The sequence below is a fragment of the Eptatretus burgeri genome, chromosome 11, assembly GCF_056783735.1.
Source record: "Eptatretus burgeri isolate ZD-2024b chromosome 11, Ebu_testis_v1, whole genome shotgun sequence".
Classification (NCBI taxonomy): Eukaryota; Metazoa; Chordata; class Myxini; order Myxiniformes; family Myxinidae; genus Eptatretus; species Eptatretus burgeri.
The window spans coordinates 98361105-98386185 of NC_140971.1; the positions used below are offsets into that span (position 1 = coordinate 98361105).

At 46.0% G+C, this 25081-nt stretch overlaps 1 protein-coding gene across 11 annotated transcripts in view; it reads right to left on the reverse strand.

Moving 5' to 3' along the window:
• ABCC12 (ATP binding cassette subfamily C member 12) overlaps positions 1–25081 on the reverse strand; it is a 192921-nt gene that overhangs the window by 129201 nt on the left and 38639 nt on the right. For 10 of the 11 annotated variants that reach the window (XM_085847594.1, XM_085847599.1, XM_085847593.1 and 7 more), the window contains one exon: positions 10592–10661. The exons of the other annotated variant lie outside the window; for it this stretch is intronic. The gene's annotated coding sequence lies outside the window, so the exon portion shown is untranslated. The remainder of the gene's footprint in view (positions 1–10591; positions 10662–25081) is intronic. 11 annotated transcript variants of the gene reach the window in all.

Consider the following 25081-nt stretch of genomic DNA (forward strand, 5'->3'; position numbering starts at 1 on the left):
GAGAGTGAGGCGAGGGGTGGGAGAATGAGGGAGAGGGGTGAGAAAGTGAGGGAGAGGGGTAGGAGAGTGAGGGAGAAGAGAGGAAGGAGGAAGAGAGGGAGAGAGAGGAAGGAGGGAGAGGGAAGAGAGAGGGGGAGTGGTGGGGGGGGGGGGGGTGGTGGGGGGAGGGAGGGGGGTGGGATCGGGGTGAGAGAGGCAGAGGGTGAGAGGGGGAGGGGAGGAGTGGGACAGAGAGAGAGGCAGAGAGGCAGAGAGGCAGAGAGACAGTGAGAGAGCGAGCGAAAAGGGTGAGAGAGCGAGGGAAAAGGGTGAGAGAGCGAGGGAAAAGGGTGGGAGAGCGAGGGAAAAGGGTGGGAGAGCGAGGGAAAAGGGTGGGAGAGCGAGGGAAAAGGGTGGGAGAGCGAGGGAAAAGGGTGGGAGAGCGAGGGAAAAGGGTGGGAGAGCGAGGGAAAAGGGTGGGAGAGCGAGGGAAAAGGGTGGGAGAGAGAGGGAAAAGGGTGGGAGAGAGAGGGAGAGGAGTGGGTGAATGAGGGAGAGGGGTGGGAAAGTGAGGGAGATGGGTGGGAGAGTGAGGGAGAAGAGAGGAAGGGGAGTGGAGAGAGAGGGAGGAGTGAGAGAGGGAGAGAGAGGGATAGGGGTGGGAGGAAGAGGGGAGGGAGAAAGTGAGAGAGAGATGGGTGAAAGAGGGAAAGGGGAGAAAGATGGAAGGGGGGGGGGAGGAAAGGGGAGAGGGTAAGAGGAGGGGGATTCTGGCAGATGTGACATCCAGTTTGACGTCACACACATTGATGAATCACCCTGCCTGTGAAACACCAGGATGACAGTTTATAGCTGCGCCAGGATTAAAAACCAGCCGAGAGAGCTTAGAGCAAGGATCTGTATCTCTTGGCTATCCTGCTGTAATGTTAAGAAAATGTTAACACCACAGCAGGCTGTCCTGCTCCCCCTCCCACTTGAATTTTTTGTTGTATTAAGCACGGGCCATCACAGGCCTTGGCCCTTGAACACTGTTCAGGTCAGGTCAGATATGGGAGCATGTGATTGAGCAGCACGTCACTGCGTCCACTTTCCACTGGTACTCCAGAGGCCTCTGTCTGGCCATCCCCCATCTCCTTGACATGCTGATCAACCTGCTGCAAGCACGAAGTCAGCCCATTGGCCTCCTCTACTCATGAGGCTCCCTCGCTGAGAGAATCTGGAGAGCAGGATCAGCATCAGGAAAATGAGCCACATGTCTATACAGCCACGAGCTGCCACTCATGGATGATGCAGATAATAAATGTCATTTCAGTCTCTCTCAGCAACCGCTCATTGGACACAAAGTCTGACCAGTGGTGGCCAAGGATGCTCTGAAGAGACCTCGTATCAAAGGAATTAAGTCTCCATCTCAGATCCTGGTCAGAGTCCAAGTCTCACATCCGGAGAGCAACACTAGATGCACCAAGGACCTGAAGACTCAGACTTTCGTCCTCCCGCACAGGTACCAACAGCGTCACACCCCATGATACAGTGAATCAAAGACTCCCCAGGCCCGCCCCAGATGTCTATTGACCTCTGGCTCACAGTTAGCAGAGATATGAATATCACTGCCAAGGTAAGTGAATCTCTCCGTGACCTCAACATCCTCACCACAAATGGGTTCAGACAAGACAGCAGCATCCAAGATGTCATTGAAAGCCTGGATCTTAGTTTTAACCCAGGAAACCCATAATTCCAGCGGCACCAACTCCTCATTCAGCACCTTGAGAGCCCCCAAAATGATATCCGGAGTCTCCGCAAGGATGACTGCATCATCTGCGAAATCAAGGTCAAAGACCTTGACATTCCCAAACGATGCACCGCAGCTTGATCTCTCTGACATCCTCCCCAGAATCCAGTCCACACAAGTGCTGAAAAGTGTGGGGGCCAGTACACACCCCTGATAAACTCCAGTATCAACTGAAAATAAGTCAGAGATGGTATCACCACATCTCACAGCACTATCAGTACCAGAGTATAGGTCAGACATCAGATTGATCAGTTTTGGTGGCACCCTACGAAGACCAAGAATCCTTCATAGGGCATCCTGATTCACTGAATCAATTGCTTTCCAGAAATCGACATAGGCTGCAAGCAGCCCCTGCCAAAATTCTCGTCTGTGTTCAGTGAGGACCCGAAGAGCAAGGATACGGTCAATCATTGACCTCTTTGATGTGAAGACTGGTGGTGCTCAAGCAGATGGTGGCGAACCCGAACAAGTATTATCTGAGAAAAGACCTTTCCCTGCACTGAAAGCAGCGTCACCCCTCACTTAGGACTCCTCTGTCAAGAGCCCACCACCCACTACTCCAACTGCAGTACACCAAGGAATGGGCTTGGAGAAATGCAATGCGTAAATTTTCCTGTAAGAAGGATGAGAATCACATGACAGCATGTGATGCTCTACCCCCTCACAGATTCCTCACACATAGGCCTCCTGGCCCACCTTCAGTGCAAGTTCAGTTTTATGCCTCAACTCCCTGAACAGCTCACCTCTGCCATTAAGCCTGGCCCTGTGACTGGTCAATGGTGTCCAATGTCCCTTGAGAGACAAAATTCTTCTTCACCCTAAGTTGAGTTCCAAGACATCCACTGGCAACATCAAGGATGGTGGTCTTGAAGGCACTCCACAACTCTTCAGGATCCTTCAAAGCATCCAGACCCCCCAAATCTCCACTCAGCCTGTTCGCAAACTCCTCAGATATCCTCTCATCCTTGGGCTTGTCAACATCTAGCCGAGAATGGGATGGTACCATTCTCCCGGATTTAAGCTGCAACTTCAGAGTTGCGACAACAAGCCTGTGGTCGGTATTGGAGAACTGAGCACTCCGGTAGACCCTGCAGTTCTGGATTATCCTCCAGCCACCATCAACGAGCACATGGTCAATCTCCTTTGTCACACCACCAGTGTTGGAATACCTAGTCCAGCAATGAGTCAGTGGGTACTGAAACCATGAACCAGCCACCCTAAGTCCATGACTTCTTGCAAAGTCAAGGAACTTCGTGCTATTCTGGTTCACAGTTCGAGACCCATGGGGACCAACACACATCTCATAACCATCCCTATCAGTTCCAGTCGATGCATAGAAATCCCCCAAGATGAGAAGAATATCTCGCCTGGGGCATTGATCAACCACAGACTCGAGTGTGGCATAGAATTTGTCCTTCACAGTGAGATCACTCGCCTCAGTCGGAGCATATACAGAGGACAGGGAAATGAACCCCAAGGAGTGACGAATCCTTTGTCTCATAATACACTTGTTGACCGGTGTTACTTCAATTATCATTGGAGTCAGCTTCTTGGACACAGCTACAACAACTCCTTGGGCATGGTAACAATCAGTGACCAGACCAATAGTAGGTGTAACCACCCACCATGATCTCCCCGCAATGCAGTCTCCAAACCTCAGGGAGTGCTGCAATACCGATGTTCAAACGCTTGAGCTCAGATGACAACAGAGACAGGTGATCATCTCTCTTAGGAATAGGACATTCCAGGCACCCACCCAAAGGAACCCCTTCAGATTAACCCAAAGAGACCACCGGCTGATGGACGACACCTCAGCACCACCATGACATCCACAACTGCAATCCAACCCGGGAAAGTTACCCTGCGTTTTTCCTCCTATTGTCAAAGACTGGGGGTCCCGAAGGCTTTGCTCTAATACCATAATCTGGGGAGCTGCCCTGCGGAGGGCAGCTGCACAGGAGGTACTCCCAAGGAGTGGGTTTGCAATTCTCTTTGCATTTGTTGGTTTTGTGGAATTAAGTGTTTTACAGTGGCCGAAATGCAAATCCTGCCACTGACCGAGAAAAAGTAACCCAACTGCAGGAGAGCGTCCGCAGACAGTTTGGCATGAGATATGGATGGTCGTTGGCTCACAAGGAGCTCCTCTGCCCTTTGACATGTTTTGTTTTTAATCCTACTGTTGTCCATATTCATACACCCTCCTCATCTGGAAACTTGGTGGGGGAGAATGTTTAGTCACTGACAACCCAACCATGAAACAGGTTAGTACAGGTTTACATGGTACATGCAGCAAGTTGCAGATCTAATATGGCTTGACCTGACTGGGTCAAGCTGGACTATGACATGGTGCAAGGTAATTCAGAAAAATCTCATTTGGAGCAGATCATGTCTTCTTTCTGTGCATTCTCTAAGTTTATGGCCAGCGACTGTATATTCGTTTGTGTGATGTGTCATTGTTTACCTTGTCTTTCATGGCATACACATATGTACAAACCGTATCCTGAACCCAGATTCATAAAATCAAAGTCCGTACAAACAATATCCTAAACTTCAAAAGCATAACAATGATGGACATAAAAACAACCGTATCCTAAACTTCAAAATCATAACAATGATGAACATACAAACAATATCTTAAACCTCAAAATCATAACAATGATTAATGTACAAACAATATCCTAAACCTCAAAATCATAACAATGATGAAAATACAAACAATATCCTAAACCTCAAAATCATAACAATGATGAAAATACAAACAATATCCTAAACCTCAAAATCATAACAATGATGAAAATACAAACAATATCCTAAACCTCAAAATCATAACAATGATGAAAATACAAACAATATCCTAAACCTCAAAATCATAACAATGATTAATGTACAAACAATATCCTAAACCTCAAAATAATAACAATGATTAATGCACAATATCCTAAACCTCAAAATCATAACAATGATGTACATGAAATAAACTATATCCTTAACCTCAAAATCATAACAATGATGAACAAACTATATCCTAAACCTCAAAATCATAACAATGATGTACATGAAATAAACTATATCCTTAACCTCAAAATCATAACAATGATGAACATGAAATAAACAATATCCTAAACCTCAAAATCATAACAATGATGAACAAACTATATCCTTAACCTCAAAATCATAGCAATGATGTACATGAAATAAACTATATCCTTAACCTCAAAATCATAACAATGATGAACAAACTATATCCTAAACCTCAAAATCATAACAATGATGTACATGAAATAAACTATATCCTTAACCTCAAAATCATAACAATGATGAACAAACTATATCCTAAACCTCAAAATCATAACAATGATGTACATGAAATAAACTATATCCTTAACCTCAAAATCATAACAATGATGAACATGAAATAAACTATATCCTTAACCTCAAAATCATAACAATGATGAACAAACTATATCCTTAACCTCAAAATCATAACAATGATGTACATGAAATAAACTATATCCTTAACCTCAAAATCATAACAATGATGTACATGAAATAAACTATATCCTTAACCTCAAAATCATAACAATGATGAACAAACTATATCCTAAACCTCAAAATCATAACAATGATGTACATGAAATAAACTATATCCTTAACCTCAAAATCATAACAATGATGAACATGAAATAAACAATATCCTAAACCTCAAAATCATAACAATGATGAACAAACTATATCCTAAACCTCAAAATCATAACAATGATGTACATGAAATAAACTATATCCTTAACCTCAAAATCATAACAATGATGAACAAACTATATCCTAAACCTCAAAATCATAACAATGATGTACATGAAATAAACTATATCCTTAACCTCAAAATCATAACAATGATGAACATGAAATAAACAATATCCTAAACCTCAAAATCATAACAATGATGAACAAACTATATCCTTAACCTCAAAATCATAACAATGATGTACATGAAATAAACTATATCCTTAACCTCAAAATCATAACAATGATGAACATGAAATAAACAATATCCTAAACCTCAAAATCATAACAGCGTTGTACATATAATAAACAATATCCCAAAACCCAGAGAGAATGTGATTTTTTCCCCAAAATCGGCAAAGATCTGATAAAAACAAGTACAGAATTATTGAATGTATGTACCGTATGTTCCATTTTCTTCATCATGTTTAGAAAATGCCTGATTGCTGGCAGTGCTCATCTATATTTGAGACTGGAATTTGTATTTTTGAGGATAGAAGTTCGAGCCACAGTGGTACAGCAAATAGCTCAAGATTGTCAGCTCTCAGAACGTAACCATTCATGGCCTTGCCAGTTGATGATAGCTGCACAAGCATGCATCCACAATAAAAAGGCAATTGGACTCGTCGATCCCATATTGCATTCAATTGTACAAATTGGACATAAACTCAGATTGTGAAAATGTCAATTGCAATTACAATTTTAACGGGACGTAAAAATATGAACACCAACAGATGTACGCAATGAAATATAGAGAGGTTGTGTGGAATGAATTTACTTGTCTCTATTGTCTCAGCTTTCGTTACCTGTAAATATATTCCTGCTCGTGAATAACCTTCAACTCTATTTTACTCTAGTGGTGACATGGGGGGGGGGGCTAAGTGATTGAAATTCCCTCTTCCTTCACTGCACGGCTACTATACCCAAAAGTGTCACTTCACACACGACTTCCCATCAAGTTTCTCTTATTCTCACTAGCCGGCGCTTCACACGATCTGAAACAGGTGTCCGCTGAGCATAGGAGGGCCAATCCGATTACGCACTGCACATATTGTTCACATTTTAATACGTCACAATGTGAAATGTTTGTTTCTATCCGAATCGATAAATCGGTGACTCGAGAACAATTTAATTCATTTTCTTGTTTTAAAATCCACTGTTTTTAAACCGATACAAAATCGGTGCTGAAGAATGTGTGTGTGTGAAAATACTGCACTGTGGTGTAAACTTGAAGGAAGGGTTAAATCAAATTTCGGGGTATCTTGGTTCCCACGGCGATAGCTGTCGTTGGTCGGGGAAAAAAGCTCGTAATATGGTGACCCAAACAAAAATTATTCATCGTACCGAAACATTGTGACAAGTCTATGTTGTTAGCAAATGCATATCGGACTGGGATTCAATTAAGAATAAAGTCCCCTCGTTGCATCATTCACTGAGGTGTGGCTGTGGGGCTGATGCAGTGTCCCCTGTAGGTTGGGGTGCAATTTTTTTTTCATATTCAGTGCGATAACTCAGCTACTCTTCTTGAAGGACACAGTAGGATCTTTAACGTCCACCAAGAAATTTTGGCAATGATACGTCCTGCTTAAAGGTCCCCTGACACGCAAAAGTACTGAAATTTCATTTATATATGTCCTATAGTAGTTTTTCATCGTGATTTCACATCTGACAATGTTTTTTTCACAATACTCATTCTGTAAAATGTAACATTAAAAAAACAAACCTCTTCGGGAACGCCCCTAAAAATTCTCCTGAAAGGGGCGTAACCCACATGACGTCAACTACAGGATTACAAAGGCTGCACGTTAATTACTCGGGTTGGTGGTCTACGTGATTCTATTGGCTTCCTGTGCGTTTCCACATTTGATTGGTCGACTCAATCGCTTCGTTCATTTCTGCTTTAAAAAAAAAAAAATCGAACATTTGGTTTTGAATAATGGATGACATGGACTTTGATTTGTCTGGTAACGACAGTGAGTGTGAGAGAAATGAAGGATTTTGGTCTGATTCAGATGGAGATTTGTCGGATAACGTAGTCGCGGGAGGTGAAGTTCAGGCAGCTGGAAATGGAATACGGCCTTACCAGTTCGAGCCTGAAGCAGGACAAGCAGAGGAAAATGGCTGAAATTCCCAGAGTTAATTATGATCGGGAGGACATCGAAGGAAGACTTGGCAATAACAACCGGTTAGACTAAATCCTATTCGTAATTCAATAATGTAAATTTGACTTGCATACTGCTCGATATCAGAAATATTTTAGTGAGGTGATGTGACCAGCGAAGCTTCGCGGATATGGTTCTCCGCGGCGAATAAATCGCAAGCAAGGCCAGCCCATGTCATCGGCCGTATCTCTCCGCGCATAAAACGAAGCAATCTGGCTGTCCGGATACGATGAAAACTTGTGTGCAGAACACACCTTGCGACACAATTGTCTCGAGTAGTCCGATAAATCTGACGTTCTGTTGCATTTTTATTTATTTTATTCCGACTGTTGGCATGTAGCACCAGAAGACAACAATAAGCCTGGTGTTGGCTTAATGGTGAGGGTGGCGGCTTGGGATCCGAAGGTCCTGAGTTCAAGTCTCGTTGGCCGCTGAATTAATACACCAGGAGGTTGACTCAGCCTGTCATCCTTCCAAGGTCGGCAAAATGAGCACCAGTGTACTGGTAAGGGGGACACTGCATCAGCGGTATAGCCGCGTCCCAACCAATGATGGAACCAGCAGCCACAGGCTGCACTCAATAGAGACAAAGAGAGAGTAGAAAACAATGAAGAAAAGAGAATAATAAAAGAAAGCTACAGCACGTCTGATTTATCGGCCTAGTCGGACGGACGACGGATTTATCGGACTGGTCTAGAGCAGTGTTTCTCAACCGGGGTTCCCTGGAACCCTAGGGTTCCGCAAGAGGTCGCTAGGGGTTCCGCGAAAAACAGTAATAAATAGGCTAATGTATTTTTGAGTAGTTTTTGTTTGATTTAATATTCGTAATTTTACTATACACACAGACATACGGCATATTTTTGGAAACTCCTTGGTTATTATAATAGAGGCTTCAACCTCTTATATTATTTACAATTATAACAACCATAGGGAATGTATTTAACAATGTCTATATGGTGCCAGTGTGAAACCGCCCTCACTGGTTAGTGGACATCCTGTACGCGGCGGATTCTTGTATCATTGAGTGACTAACTCAAGTACGGGATGCATGCACGGTGTCCATCTATCTTCTCTGTGCTTCCTAGCGCGAAGTCTGTCTCTGTCTCTGTCTCTGTCTCTCTCTGTTAATTCTTGTTTACCTTTATTGCTTCAGCTTTATTACCTTCGCAAACTTAGTTACGAAGGTTATGTTTTGATCGCTGTGTATTTATTTATTTATTTGTGAATATGTGTGTTTGTTTGTTTGTTATTCGCATAACTCCAAAAGTATTGAACTGAATCGCAGCAAATTTGGTGGGATGGTTGGTTATTATCCGAGAACCATTTGATTAGATTTTGGGAGCGATCAGGTCAAAGGTCAAGGTCATGAAAAGGTCAAAATCGTCTTTTTACCATAGCGCGGTCAATTTGTATCCAATTTGCATGCAACTAATGCCAAAATGTTCAGAATTCAATGCCCCATCTTGTGATATGTGACATGACACAATGACGTAATAACCCTTGTTAGCGGTTGGGAGTCAAAGGTCAGGGGAGGTCACGACATTGCAAAATGTGCGGTTTTAGTCATAACACGGTCAATTATTATCCGATTTGCATGAAACCAACACCAAAATGTTGACTCTTCTGTTCCCCACACTCAAATACCAATTACAAAATTAAGAGTACAAAGGTCAAGGTTGAGGTCATGAAAAGGTCAAAATCCTCATTTTGCCATAGTGCGGTCGATTTTTATCCAATTTGCATGCAACCAATGCCAAAATGTTGTGAATTCAATACCCAATCTTGTGATATATGATATAACACAGGAAATTTAATGTTTTTAAGCCATAACACATATGAGATGGCAGATGTGGTATGGTATTAAATACCCTCACAATCAACAGTTTCTGGGGGGGGGGGGGCAAAATGTCGTGTTGGCGAAGGTATGTGCTCTACTGAGTGCCCGTTCTAGTTTGTTTAAGTTTTGTTGATCAAGTTACATGAGGTGTGTTTTTTAATTGTCAAACAGACTCGAGGTTGACAAACACTTTCCAAAATGACATTTTCAACCAAAAAAAAAAAAAATTTTTTTTTGTGAATTAAAACCTTGGTGTGAGGTCTCATGGATGAGCAGTATGTTTTTTTTTCATTGCCAATAAATTTGACAAAAAGGGGGTCATTCTTTCCTTAAACCAGGTATCCGAAAATAAAAATATTATATTTACCACGTGAACTACGATAAAAATATAAAAGAGCTAGACATTAATAATGGTATATAATAATTTTTATGCAGGGGTTCCCTGAGACATGAAAACTATTTCAAGGGTTCTACAAGGGTAAAAAGGTTGAGAAACGCTGGTCGAGACTCTAGAGATCTCGAGTCAATCCACTCTGTGCGAGTTTCTGTATGTGACATCACGCTGTGATTCGCTGAAGTCAACTTTTTTTTAGGGGTGGGGCATAGCAAGTTGTGAAAAGCACCAGAAATGATCGAAATATCGCTCTAATTATCCCATTTTTAATTTTTTTTTTCAAAAACGGGTGATTTGTTCACTCGGAAGATCAAGTTAATATATAAATAACCAGAAAGTTTTGCATGTCAGGGGACCTTTAACGTCTCTCTGAGGGATGGCGCACACACACACACACACACACACACACACACACACACACACACACACACACACACACACACACACACACACACACACACACACACACACACACACACACACACACCAGGACGGTAGTTTGTAGCCACATTGGGATTCAAACCCAGGCTGGACAGCTCAGAGGCGAATGCACCGACAAGTCCGTTAAGTTCATCGATGAAGCCAGCGAATTGTTAAAAAAAATAAATATGACATTAATAAACAACAATTTGTTTTCTATATCTACTCACAATTCCCACAAGTTCGATCTGATGCTTGTCTTGGGGTACCTTCATCTTGTTTTCTTTTCAAATTGCACTGCTGTGGCAAACAGAAAATGTAACACCATGAACGAGCTCCAAGTCTGAACAGATGTTTTATAACATGACGATAGTTATCTTTGCTATAAACTTGTGGATCATTGATTTTCATTGGACTTTCACCTTCAGCACAAGGCAAAAGCATGAGTCCTGAATAACAAATTGTATGTGTGTGCGCGTGTGTTGATGTTTATGGCTGCTATCTCCACACATGGGTGGGTTTCAATCACCTGACGAGTAATGTGCTAGTTGTGCATGGGCGTGGGATGAGGGAGAGACATGCATCCCCACTCCCTCCACTTTGACTTGGTGGGACAACATATCGGCTACGGCTATCGGATATAGGGACATAGTGGAAAATAAGATGAGAATATGAAATTCACAATCAATAGAAACAATGAAGGAATTAACTCTTCCCTCGCTGGTATAAGCAGCATGACCTCAGTTACAGGTCGCAGGTGGATACGGGGGTTTGCCGACCTTCATGGTCTGAATTCGCATGTTTCGAACGCGACCGTCTGTGCTGGTCAATGTCTCAATCACAAGTCCATCGGGCCAGGTGTTCCTGTACGAATCCGCCTTCAGCAGAACGACGTCACTGACACAAAGGTTGTGTTTCTTGACTTTCCACCACGTACGAAGTTGCAGGGTCAGAAGATATTCTTTGCGCCATCGTGACCATAAGGTATTCGCCAAATGCTGCACACGTCACCACTGGCAGCCGAAGATGTCTGCAGGATGATCAAAATCGCCTGGTGGTGCACGAAGAGGCATTGTCTTCATGGTAAGTAATGCCGCTGGTGTCAAGATTTCTGGCACATCTGAATCTGCAGACGTACAAGTGGATGAGCGTTGACAATGGCACATACCTCTGCCAGGTTGGTAGTAAGGAGCTTGTGGGTGACTCCACCCATATGTGATGCATGGGGGGGGGGGTTTAACTTCCACTTCGAGAAACATGTGAAACGTTGTGTTCCCAATGAACATTCATGCTTGGTCGCCAATGCGGCTATGGAATGAAACTCTGCATCGTCAATCAACTCAACAGCAGGCAAAGTCAGTTTAATGGGTAGTTCAAAATTCCAGAAAAATCTTGGCCTGGAAAGCCACAATAACTCCATCAGGTTGTAGGCTTTTATGGAGTGAGGTGCCAGATCTGCCGGGTTAATGTCGGTTGCCACGTAGTTCCATTGAGAAGGTGATGTACTCATGAATCCTTTGCTATACGTCGGTCATGATGGTGATGGGTTCCTCTCTGAAACATACCAATACCCTAAGGGGACTATTCACGAGGTCTGGACCAGGAAGTAGCACCATATTTAGCAAGACATCACGATAGGTAGCACTGCCTTCAAACACCACACGAATACCGTCAGGTTTGCGTGGATGGAATACAGCAAAATGAGGAAGATACCATCATGGTCGTTTTGCCTCTGTTCCTCTTGAATGAGACTCAGAATGGCCTTTGGCGAAGAGTTTAGCCATGAAGTCCATGTACTGCTGTTTAAGGGCTGGTTTCGTATCCAGAAGTTTGCAAAGGGACTTTAAATGGTTGATTGCAAAGGGTCAATTGTCTGGAAGTTTTACATCATCTCGGAAAGGTAACGGAGCCACCAAATTGCCATTGTCATTCCTGATGAATCAGTCCTCCATGATAGCGAGAAAACGGTTGGCTTCTAGGAAGCGACCCAGCTTGTCATCATTCCTTGTTCGCTGAAAGACGTCACTGCTGACCCTGTCGTCGTAGGCCCTGTGATCGCAGGATCTCCTGAAGAGCTGACTTGAAGGTACATGATGAGGTGGTAGGATGATGTCACCCTGACGGTGACACGATTAGGGGATGGTGAGCAGACAGATGGCCTTCCATTGTCGAGAACGTGGGTACAATAGGCCTCCACTCGCTCAGGGCTATGGACGCCGTCCAGGTATACATCACCAATTATCACCCATCCAAGGTCCATATGCTGTGCCCACAGAGCCGAGATCCATTTTGAAATTATCTGACCTTCAGCAACTGAGGAGCATCTCTTACAATTAACAGCAAGATGATTGCCTCTGAGTTAGGTTGGGAAAGATTTCAGAGATAGGATGAACGTTTATGCGAGTGGAGTCTTGCAACCTCCAGTGTTGGAATCACGGAGGAATTACAAGGAATAGCATTACACTCAGTTAGCTCCAGGACCGGCAAGTTGACGATTTCATCGAAAGATTCCTGACATGCCTTCAACTGGCTGCATTAGTTCCAGAGCAGGTTTAGAGTTCAGAGGGGACGAGATTATTTAGCATGTTAAAGTAGTCAGAGCTTGCAGCAACACAGAGACCAATTTGACTGGTCATCCAACACAGCATAAGTTTTCAGAAAGTTTTCAGATTTTGGAACAACCAAACGGAAGACCAAGAAGAAACCCGAAGAAGTAAAGAGCAAAGATAGAGTCATCTGGAGGAACCTGGATAGGATTCAGGTTTCAGCCGCGACTCCACTACGTTCAAGCCCATCCAGGTGCAGCCGAGTGAACCTTACAGAAAAATTTCCACAAGAATTCACTTCTCCTTAGACAAATAGATAACGAAAGAGAGGAGTATAGAGTAAAGGAGATGAAAGAGAAGACAAAGCAAGAATTAGAATGAATATAGAATTGTGAAAAAAGAATGAATAAAAAGAACGATTTCCGGTTCTAGGTTTGGAGTGACGGCAGGTTCTCTCAGGGCTCTCTGCTGACGATCTCAAAGTTAAGTTTCGGGTCGTTATTTGTCCCATTTTAACTGTTTCTTTTCTCACCTACATGTTACTGTGTGTTCCTAATTCGGTTTTGTTTCAAAAATCGTGCTATTTTGTGAGTTTTCGTTGACCTTGCTTTAACAGGTTCCTTGCGGCCTACCCATCCTTCCCCTCGAGGTGTACAATCGTTTATATTTTCTCCCTATTACCTTCAATTCCTATCTTCCCCGATTTCCCAACGCCCCCCATCCCTCTCAACTCAACATTGTTTCTTGTCTTAAAACCCAAACAAAAAACTACGTTTCTCCTTGCATACCCACGAGTCAGGATCCATCTTCTTCTTCCTCTTATTCTTCTTCCTCCTGCCGGCACACCATCTTTATTCTACTTGAGCTGACCCACTTTCGCCATTACCTTCAAAATTTATTCCTTCAACCTTCGTTCCCGAATCTTACCTGTTCTTTAAAAATACATCAAAAAATAATAATCTTCCTGGATCCTTTCGACATATACACCTCCTGAAACCACGTGTCTCTCCACCACCCCTTCCTGAAACGTTTCATCGACCCATCAGCTTCACTCTGCGTTTACCGTTCCAAATTCACCACACACCTCCACGATTTTACTATACTTAAACCTTCCCTTTTCCAAAGGTAAAGCAATCCTTATTTAAAATAAATAAATAAATTCAATTTTGACGATACACCTCCCAAAGCCACGTGCTTCTCCAGTAACCACGTGATCTGTTTCCACCCCCTGCGTTTACCGATCCAAATTCACCTCACGATTTTGTCTTCAACATTTCCATTAACTAATCTGATGAAAACTCTCTCAAACAATAACAATAATAATAATCATAATAATTATAATAATAAAAATGATCTCTTATAATGCTTCATCTTCCTCTTTCACACGTGTGGTACTCTTTACTGTATCATAATTCACTACTCTTCTATTTAAACAGACTGCTCTCAATTCGACCTTTCCTTCATACCTTGCCGAAAAAAATCCAACTGTTAAAACGTTTCTTCTCTCCATTCTCTTAATTCGCATTTATTGTATGCCTCAAGAAATGTGTTTAATCGCATCTCTAAACTAAAAATTCAAAACCCAGTTTGCTATGAATGTTCGCTTTCCATAAACCATTCTTTTTTTCCAACTTCACTGCCAACTCACCTCCTCACCCCTCCCTCTCAAGGCAACCATCACACTCTTCTCCCTCCAAGCCTCCCTCTCACCTTTCTCAAAAACTCCCCCCTCACTCTTCTCCCACTATTCATACCCTCACTCACCCTTCTCAAAGTTGCCCCCCTCTCATCCACAAAGCTGCCTCCTTCCCCTGTCCTCTCATCACTCCACCTCCTCAAATCCTCAACTGCCTTCTGCCCCCTCTCTCCCCCAGCACCACAGACCTTTTCTCCTCCTCATCCGGTCCCCCCGCCCCAAGCAATTCTGCAATCCCCCACACTCTTTCACCAACTCTCCTTACCTCCCCCTCCCTCCTCCCTTGTACGACCCTCCCCCTCCCCTCCCATCCCTCTTCATTAACAGTGTGGACCTCAAATATCCAGGGCCTTCGCTCAAACCTTACAGATCTTTCAACACACGTTGCCACTGACAAACCAGACATAATCGACCGAACAGAAACTTTCCTCCTTCAGGGTGTCTCTCATTCCCAAGTATCTCTCCCTGGTTGCTCCCTCCTCCGGTATGACAGACCTGAGCCTCGTCCTGGTGGAGGAGTTGCTCTCTTCATCAAAGACTCTATTCCTCACTCTCCAAGCACTGCCCTCACTCCCCCACACCTACAGGAATACCTCTGGCTACGGCTTCCCCTCCACTCCCACCTCATGTATATATGTGTACCACACCGTCCACCAAACAGTGATAACTCCATTTGGACCTCACTATCCGAAAACATCGACCAACTTCTATCTTCTCATCCAAACTCTCTCTTCCCCATATGTGGTGACTTCAATTGTCGTCATGCCAGTTGGCTTGGTGTGTGTACCTCTCTCAACTGTCATGGCACCTTAGCAAAAGCTTTCTGTGACTCAATCGGTCAACTTCCTGACCCGGATCTCAACCAATGGTACTCCATCTCTTCTGGATCTGATTTTGACAAATTTCCCTGAAAATATCTGTTCTTCCTCAACTCCAGTCGGTTCTTCTGACCACGTCCTTGTCAAAGTGGACATCTCTCTGTCTGTTATCAGAGAACCACCTCAGCGCCGTCGAGTCTGGCATTTAACTCAGCCCGACTGGCAGGGTCTCCAAGCAGCCATCAAAGTTCTAGACTGGTCTCCTATCACTACTTTCTCCAACATCAACTCATCCTGGGAATTCTTTCAAAGAAACTTGCTCTCTCTCATGCACAGATTTATCCCCTCTCATCTTTAGTTGTCCTACCCTTCCTCCTGCCCTTGGTTCACTGAAGCTTGTGCTGAGGCAGTTGCTCTGAAACAACTTACCTTTGCAAAGGTAAGTTGAAAGCAAAGCAAACCCAACTGAGGGCAATCTCAGTTCCTTCCACAAAGCTCAGAACAAATGTGTATCTACCTTCAGGAGAGCCAGAAAACAACATCTTTCTAAGCTCAAGTCTGAACTCTCAAACCTCTCTCCCTCCTCCAAATCCTGGTGGCGTCTAATCAAATCTGTTTCTGGTGTATGTTCCCCCTCTATCCTCTCCCTTACCTCAAATGGCCGCACTGCTGATACCACACGTGAAAAGGATGAATGCCAAAACATTGTGCCTGAAACCCATCGCTTTCTGTACCCACCTTACTCAGTCATACCCAACTGTCCCTGGACTCTGTGTCCTTTTATCCTGACAAGGTGGAAGGCTTGCTTTCAAACCTCGACTCAGATTCTGCAACCGGTTCAGACGCATCAGCCCACATGTCCTAAAAACCTGCTCCTCTGCTCTTGCTCACCCTCTGTCTGCTCTATTCACTCTCTCATTTGCTCAAGGTCATCTGCCATCTGCTCGGAAATCAGCATACATCACTGCCCTGCATAAAAACGGTGCAAAAACAGATCTCTGCACCAACAGACCAACCAGCCTTCTCCAAATCATCAGCAAAGTTATGGAATCCATCATCATTTCCAAAATTAAATCCTTCCTCTTCTCCAATGGCCTGATTTCCAATCATCAATTTGGTTTCAGAGCAGGTCACTCTACCCTGGATATGCTGCTTCTGCTCTCCAAACAATGGATGGAGGTCCTCAATGGCAGACATGCAATCAGAGCCATATCCCCAGACATATTGCTTGCTTTTGACATGGTCTGGCACCCTGCCCTGCTCACCAAACTCTCTTCCTATGGTACCAAGGCCATCTCCACTCATGGCTCGCAGACTTCCTCTCCTGTCGCAGTCAACGTGTGGCCCTAAATGGAGTTCTTTCATCACCTCTTCCTGTCCAGGCTGGAGTTCCTCAAGGTAGCGTTCTGGGCCCTGTTATTTTTATGGTTTTCATCAACGATCTCTCTGACTCTTTGAAAAATCCTCTTTGCTGATGACTCCACCCTCTGCCGCACCATCTGTCATCCCTCAGACCGACAAGCAGCAGCTTCATCGCTCACTATAGATCTGGGTAAAATCACAAACTGGTCTAACACATGGAACATGTCTTTCAATCCAGACAAATCTCACACTCTCACTATGTCTCTCCAAATGGACCATTTGGAACCCCCACCGCCATCCACTTTCTCAACAATCCTCTGGAAGAAGTCCTTTCTTTCAAGCTTCTGGGTCTCATGATCTACCATGATCTTTCGTGGGGAAGCCACATTTCCAACCTGGCCTCCAAAGCCAGTTGCCAACTGGGAATCCTCCATTGTGCAAAGTCCTTCCTCAGCCAACCTGAGCTCCTGATCACGAACAAAGCTTTCGTCCGCAGCCTGATGGAGTACTGCTCTCCCCTCTGGGCTGGTGCTCCTACCTCCCACCTTTCTCGGCTTCACGCTGTGGAAACCAAGGCATTTCAGATCATTGGCATCTCCTGCGATGAGGCTGTCTTTGGGCCTCTCACTCTCTCACTGCAGGCAGGTCGGTGGTCTTTCTGTCTTCTACCGTCTCCTCTTCGGTCTCGTCCCCCCCCCCACCTGCTGTGTCTGCGATTTGTCCCCACCATATTTCCGCAAGGAGCTCAAGATCCGCCAACAACCCCCTTCTGGTAAAACTACCAAAATCACGAATCACTGCGCTCACCTTCACTCCTGCGTTCCTCTTTTTCCCCACCTTTGGAATAAACTCCCTCACTCTGTTCAATCCCATTCTTCCCTCCAGGCCTTCAAAACAGCTGTTCACCACCATCTCTTATCACCCCCCCATCCAAATCCTCGATCTTTTCTACCCCCATTACTCCACCCCAAACCCACCTCCTTCAAATTCCCTGCTTTCCTTCCTGAAAGTCCCTGTAGTGTGCATCTTGTATTCCCCGTGTTCCCCACCCCATCCTTCTCCCTTCCACAGATCTAATGTTTCTGTTCCCCACTGTTTTGTCCTTCCCACTCCTGCCCCTCTTGGCTCATGCCCCCCTTGCTGTGCATTGTGTGTTCGCTCTCATACAACCCTCAAGAAGGTATACAAAAAAAAAAATAATAATAATAAAGAGAATTCCTCTGGATCCACCACTACCATAAAATATCTGGACACATGTGAATCACCGAGTGTTGTTCCTCGCCATGTTTTCTAAGCCCATCCGAAACTCTCTCAGGGTTTGAAGAGTCCCTGATAAATTGCCTCCCTGGTCCGTTGAGGGAAGCACAAGTGGCATCATGAAGTGCTGAGCAAAGACGGGTGCTGCCGCAGTGAGTACAATGCAATTTTACTCCTTGACATTCCTTGGGTGAATGGTTAGTTGACAGAGCACATCTGGTTCATATTTCCCATTGGTTAAGAAGGAACGAGTTTGGATCACAATGTTTTTGCTTTGAATGTTGTGCAATGCGTAAGAGGATGTTTGGTCCTGTGAATGGGGCAGAATTATTGCGGGTCTTCCATTCGACGACGAGCATGCTGATTGTCAGGTGGCGCGACTGCCATGGTCACTGCCATGCCATGGTCACACAACTGCCATGTTGCTCGACAATCCGTGGCAGCAATTCACCTGTGACCTCGGTCTTGCTAACTATCACTCATGGACGAGTGTCACTAGTGAAGCAGACATTGTTATTCGTGGTACCTGAAGAACATGATCTGTAATCATATCTCGAGGCAACCATCAGACGGAGGTCATTTTGAATCTTTGCATTGTGCCAAATGAATGATGTGACCATCTAAAATGGCAGAAATGTAACATTGTGGGCTTTTTTGTTTTAATACTTGAATGCGCCAATCCTCTAATGATCCACGACGTCAAGTGGAAGCTTTGATCTGATTGGTTTGAGGAACAGAGATATATCCAAAGCTGCAAGCTCGGGAAGGGAACCATCGTTTTTGGCGGCCTCTATTTCCTCGATGGTGTCGCTAAACTTCTGCAAAGTTTTGTGGTCACGAGGAGAGACTCGAGGCAAGAGTTCCAGCTTGTTTAGCGATGATTGTGTAACTGCTTCATCGCTTCTGAATCCTTCTTGATTCCAGACCTGCTCAAAGCCGACATCATGGTTAGAAATACAAAGGACATAACTATGTGAAAAATTGATGAAACACCCAGAAAATCGAACTTCTTCTGTAACTTATCATAATAAAGTGACATACCAAGTTTCAGTTGAATATGTTATAGGGAATGGGAAAAAAAAGTTGAAAAAAAAAAACACACGTGGGACAGATGGAAAGACGGACAGACAGAGAGCAAACCTATAGTCCCCTCCGGTGAAACTGATATGGGACGAATAAATGGGGAATAAGAAGGATGAAACCATGAAGCCCCCTACCAAGCTTATTTATGGACTACCACTGTGCATTTTTGGGACGGGGGGGGGGGTTGCATACTTGTGGACGTTGACAAATTGGGTGAAAAGTAGAAGTCACAATAAAAGTATGAAATCCATGTTTCCATCTCATTTTTGAGTGCGGTCATAAACTTTGGCTGCAGAAAGAGGTTCAAAATTAAAAGCGACCCCTTTTTTGAGTTGAGTTATTTCAAAGAAACATGGCAAAGGCGATAAATGCTCAGAATGCACCGCGCACAGCAAAGAGCGTCGAGAATCAGCAATTTGCAAGGGGCGAGACTCGCCCAGTCATCACTCATGTCTCCACAATTTGCACTTGAAATAACCACCCCCCCACTTTTATTCGGTGTGTGTGTGTGTGTGTGTGTGTGTGTGTGTGTGTGTGTGTGTGTGTGTGTGTGTGTGTGTGTGTGTGTGTGTGTGTGTGTGTCATGGCATTAATGTGCATACAAACAATACCCTGAACCCAAACTGGATGCATGACAAAGTATATGCAGGGAGTCGGTAGTGGGTGACTTGCGACTCTCCGTTGGCATTCTTGAGATCAAACACATGCCAACTGGTACAGAGATCAGAGTGAAGGACAAGGCTCCCCTGTGTGTGTGTGTGTGTGTGTGTGTGTGTGTGTGTGTGTGTGTGTGTGTGTGTGTGTGTGTGTGTGTGTGTGTGTGTGTGTGTGTGTGTGTGTGTGTGTGTGTGTGTGTGTGTGTGTGTGTGTGTGTGTGTGCATGAGGTGATTGAATCAGTTAATGAATTCCTTTACTTCATGTCAGCTATATATTCATCTGGGAGCAATGGACTCTGATGTGGAGAAACAAATCGCACAGCTCGGCCTCAAAGGCTTTTGGTGTTTCGAGGAAGCCTATCTTATTGCACAGTGGCTTGAGAATTGACAAAAATGGATGGTAATACCAAGTGTGTGCACTTTCCTTAGTCCCTTGGATCTGGATATGCTGGATATTGTACGACTGAAGAAGCCGTAAAGAAAGCCGACTTGTTTCCACAATAGATGTGTGAGAATCATCTAAGGTATCACAAACGAGCAACAATGGTTGCAACGCATAACATCAGAACATGTCAGGCAAGTGGGGTGACTCCAAGAACAACAACCACAAAGATTATGAAATGCCGGCTGGAATAGTTAGGCCGTATTATCTGCACGTTTGGAAAAGTTACTTGGTTTTCCTTCAGTGGAAACGACAGAAAATACTCGTCTCCTTGAGTTGATTCAGCGGAAACCACATAACACATCTACACGCTTACACATATGTTTTCAATCATTTTGTATGCATCCTGTGGCTGCTGCCTGAATCATTGCTGGGAGCGCGGCTGCGCCGCTCATTGCCCACAGTAGGTTAGAGCAGGAATTTAGAATTTGTTCACGGTGCTGGCGATAACTCAACTACTCTTCCTGAAGCATACCATGGGATTTTTATGTCCACCAACAAATTCTGGCACATTGAATGGCCAATTTAACATCCATCCAAGGAAGGCACACACATTGATGCCTCACCATATCTGCGAGATACCAGGATGAAATTTTACAGCTGGGTCAAGATTCAAACCCAGGCTATATAGTTCAGAGGCAAGTTTGTATATCTCTAGGCTATCCTTGCAAACACGCACGCGCACGCGCACGCACGCACGCACGCACGCACGCACGCACGCACGCACACACACACACACACACACACACACACACACACACACACACACACACACACGTCTGTAAACCATAATTGGAGGAAATAACGATTCAGCTCTCACCTAATCAATTACCGCAGGTGGAAAAGATTATAAAGAAATCCACTCCTTCCATGCTCTTCTTGCAGAAGAAAGCTGCATGAAAAGCAACATAAGCCTTCCTATGTATATGTATATGTATATATGTCACATACCTCCTGACTGTTATGGTGAGCATCGCCGCGGATTATGTATCACACGGTAAAACCGCATAATCCGCACAGAAGAACCATCCGTCCGCCACCCAGACAATTGTTCCTGTTATTGCAAACTGATAGTATACCATCCTGATGAGGGCAATAAGCCCGAAATCCAGATCGGTGGTTCCGTTTGAGGTTTAACTGATGATGACCATCTAATCTTTGTCTCTTTGACAGAGTCACTGGGCCGAAGCCTCTGTGTTGGAGGCGATGGTTTGGTGTGGACTGTGTCCAATAGGTATCAGCGGAGTGCTCGTCACACTCCTCATGTTTAGAGATATATATATATATATATATATATATATATATATATATATATATATATATATATATATATATATATATATATATATATAGTTACAGGCCGGGGGGGGGGGGGGTCGGCCACCAACCGACCGCTCTGAACGGAGCCGCAAGTCGAGTCAGCCCGACCGATCGCCCAGAATATAGATCGTCGCCGGGATAACTCCGAGCGACGGGTCCTTGTACAAGAACCGAAATACGCCAATCGACAGATCACGCGGGGTAGGGTCGATTGCCAATCTTCAATGTACCTAAATGCCCACGTGATCCAACTGCCGGGGTATTCCACCCTCGACGGATCTCGTACGGAACAAACCGCCGAGGCGAGCCTGTCCGTGCGCGATTCCGAGCGGCGTAATCGCCGAGAACCGTCGGTCCAAATGTCCCCCTATTACGCCAAACCAACGGCTTTCGAACCCCCAACTCACGAAATGTTCAGTCAATGAGAGAATGGACGAAACGAGCAGGTTTACATTCACACAAGGACATTTATTATAATGAAACAATTATGCAATTAAATAAGGCAAAACACGTATGCAATTATGCAAGCAACAAAAGAACTACAACCGTCTGCTTATTATGTACAGTCATTTACACTTAACAGCAGTTCCAACTTATTAGATGGGCCCACGTACGTACACACACACACACACACACACACACACACACACACACACACACACACACACACACACACACACACACACACACCGGTGGCTGAGGCCTTTAATCACACGCTCCAGCTCGGAGGACAGGTGAGCTGAAACTCAGAGCTTGACTCGAACCTTTCCACCTCGTGTGGTCTTCAATTTGTCCGGACCCGGGCTCCAGCGAGAGCGAGCTGGATCCAATCACCGCAATCCTTCCCGAGCTCCTGCGAATCCTCCCGCGCTTCTCAACACATGCCGGTGAGACGAGGCGCCGATCCTTCCTGTCGATCATCGCTTCCCCGAGGATCCAACTCCAAGAAGAGGCCGACGCGTCGCACCAAGTCGGGAAACAAAATGGAGAACGAAAAGCTCCACGAACCAAGAAGAAGAGGAAGAAGCCTCCACTCGCAGCTCGAGCCGAACAACCAGCTCAAGTTCCTTCCAAAACAAAGCAGCAGCCGAAGCTCACTGAGCCAGCCGAAGCTCACTGAGCCAGCCGAAGCAAAAAAGCTTCCGGAGGCCTCAAGCCATGCAAGCCAAGCAGGACCCGATGGCCTGCTGAATGACTGCTCTCTCCGAAGGAAAAAGCTTACTCCTCCCACGGGACTCAGAACGGGACTCTTCACGAACTCTGCCACGGGACTCCCACGAACTCAGCCCACGGGACTCAGAACGGGACTCCCACGAACTCTTTTTGAACAAAGAAAAGATGTCCTCTTTATCCTTTGCACCCCTTCCCCCGCACCCGGCGTGACTCATGCCCTCGTGATCCATCCCTCGCTCAACCACGGGTGGGAGGGAGTTGTTGACGTCACCACAGGGTTCTTCTTCCTCTTCGCAGAAGAGGGGGAGGGGACGTCTCCATTGCTCGCTCCCTAACTATTAAATCGATCCGCAGCGCATCTAATCGATTTCAAAACATTTAAACAATGGAAGGTGAGCTATCTCGGGAACATGCACTTATCGACGACATAGCTGATTAAGGGAACCTGTATGTTGTGTGAAATTGAATTCCAAATTCGTAACAATATATATGTATATTGTTACAGATTTGGAAGCCTTTTGCACACAGACAGCAGTCCCTAAGTTCAGTTATTTCGATAAGTATGTCTTTATAGTTAGAATCCTACCTTCTGTCTCATGGGAATTTCGTGTGTGCGCTACGAGTTATTTTTTCGTTAGAATTTATACATCAACAACAACAACAACAGCGGCACCGTCACCTCACTCCACCGTCGCCATTACGCACGTGACCTGAGGTGAGGAGGGAGGCGGAGTTACAATCGCCTCAGCTCCGACTCCGCCCCAGAAAGGTGGGAGTTGCCCCGCCTACCGTGGGCCTGTCCAATGAGGGACGGCCAGCGAATCGCACGAGGCAACCGTCCAATCGGGAGGCAAGTGGCGAGGAGAGAAATCCCTCCCACCTCAAGAGAGGCAGTGTGATCGGCACGTTCTGTCTGGCGGTCTGGGTCTGGGTCTGGGTCTGGGTCTGGGTCTGGTCTGCCTCGCCTGGTGTCGCCTGATCAGGGGAAGCTTTTTTGGGCTTAATCGCCGGTTGCCTCTGTGGTATAGCCTGCGGGCATGCAGGGCGGGGCATGATGAGGGGAGGAGTGGTCGTGGTGGTCATCGTGTCTGCCAGGGGTATAGGGTGTGCGCGCCGCCTGAGGCGTCGTAGCAATGCTGGAGTCGCCCGGCTTGTGCGTGTGCTGAATACGTAATAAAGGGGAGCCGCGGGCAAAGTACGCCCACGCTCGCGCTTGTGCAACACAGCCCGGCTCGACTGTTCCCCCGCTCGTGTCTGCCTGCTAAGCATCTTCTATCAGTACACCACAGTTGGCTGACGAGGATCTTCAGATCGGCGTGTGCAGGGCGGCAGCGAATGACCCGTGCGGTTCCAGGCTACGGAGCCAAGGGTCTCGCCAGCACGAGCATGGCAGAGGGTCAGTGCACGGCGCACGAACGCGTGCCCGCCTTCGTCGGAATCGACTTCGGCCACGTCGAGTGGGCAACGGCCACGCTCAGTGTTCGTTTTATTGAGGCACGACAGATCGGGGGAATGATTTCTGCAAAGCCACGGCTAAAGAACGAGTACACGTGGTTCGGCTCGAATGCGGCGTGGGACGTCGCGCAAGCTCTGAAGAATGTCCGGGGTCTCGATGGTCGGTGCGCAACAGGTGGTCCGGAGGTCAGCACGATGTGCCAGGCACGCACGGCCACGCGCACGGTCTGCGGCGCGGGTCGTGGGCGAGCGTTGCAATGCAATCACTCGGACGGCGGTCTGAGCACTCGAGGTCGTCTACGGTGTGTGGGCCGAGGGTCATCGCCCATCGTTACAGTCATAGATGGCGGTGTGCGAAGCGATCCTTCCGTCCCGGGTCAAGACCTACCGCCGGTATGGTGTTCGGTGCATGGCGTGCACGGTAACGCCCCGGGTCGAGTTTTGCAGCCTGAGCACGGAGATTCCAGCGACCCGGAGCGGGAGATGCTGCCCATGTTGAGCCTGGTTTCAGTTGGTCCTACGGTGACAGGACCGATGCCAGTGAATGTCGAAGTGATCGGGGCACTGATCGGGTGTTGAATTGAGTCCACTCGTGCTGCCCGCGCATCGCGCGCGTACACCGGCGAAGCGGTTGCGCCGCTTGCAGCGCCCGACGTCTCGGTGCTTTACCGGGGGTGAAGCGCCCTACTCACGGTGCTTGTGGTGCGAGGGGAGGGGCCCGTCCTTTTGGGTCGGGACTGGCTGGCGCACCTCGGGCTGGATCTCCAGTTCGTACCTTCAGGTGTGCCGGTGCTCTCTTCGATGCTTTCGTCGAGTACCGAGGGCGAGGTTCTGGCGGCGGGAGCCGCGTCGATACAACGGGAGCGGCCGTTCATTGCTGCCTGCAACGGCGGTGTGCGGTTCGGGAGCAG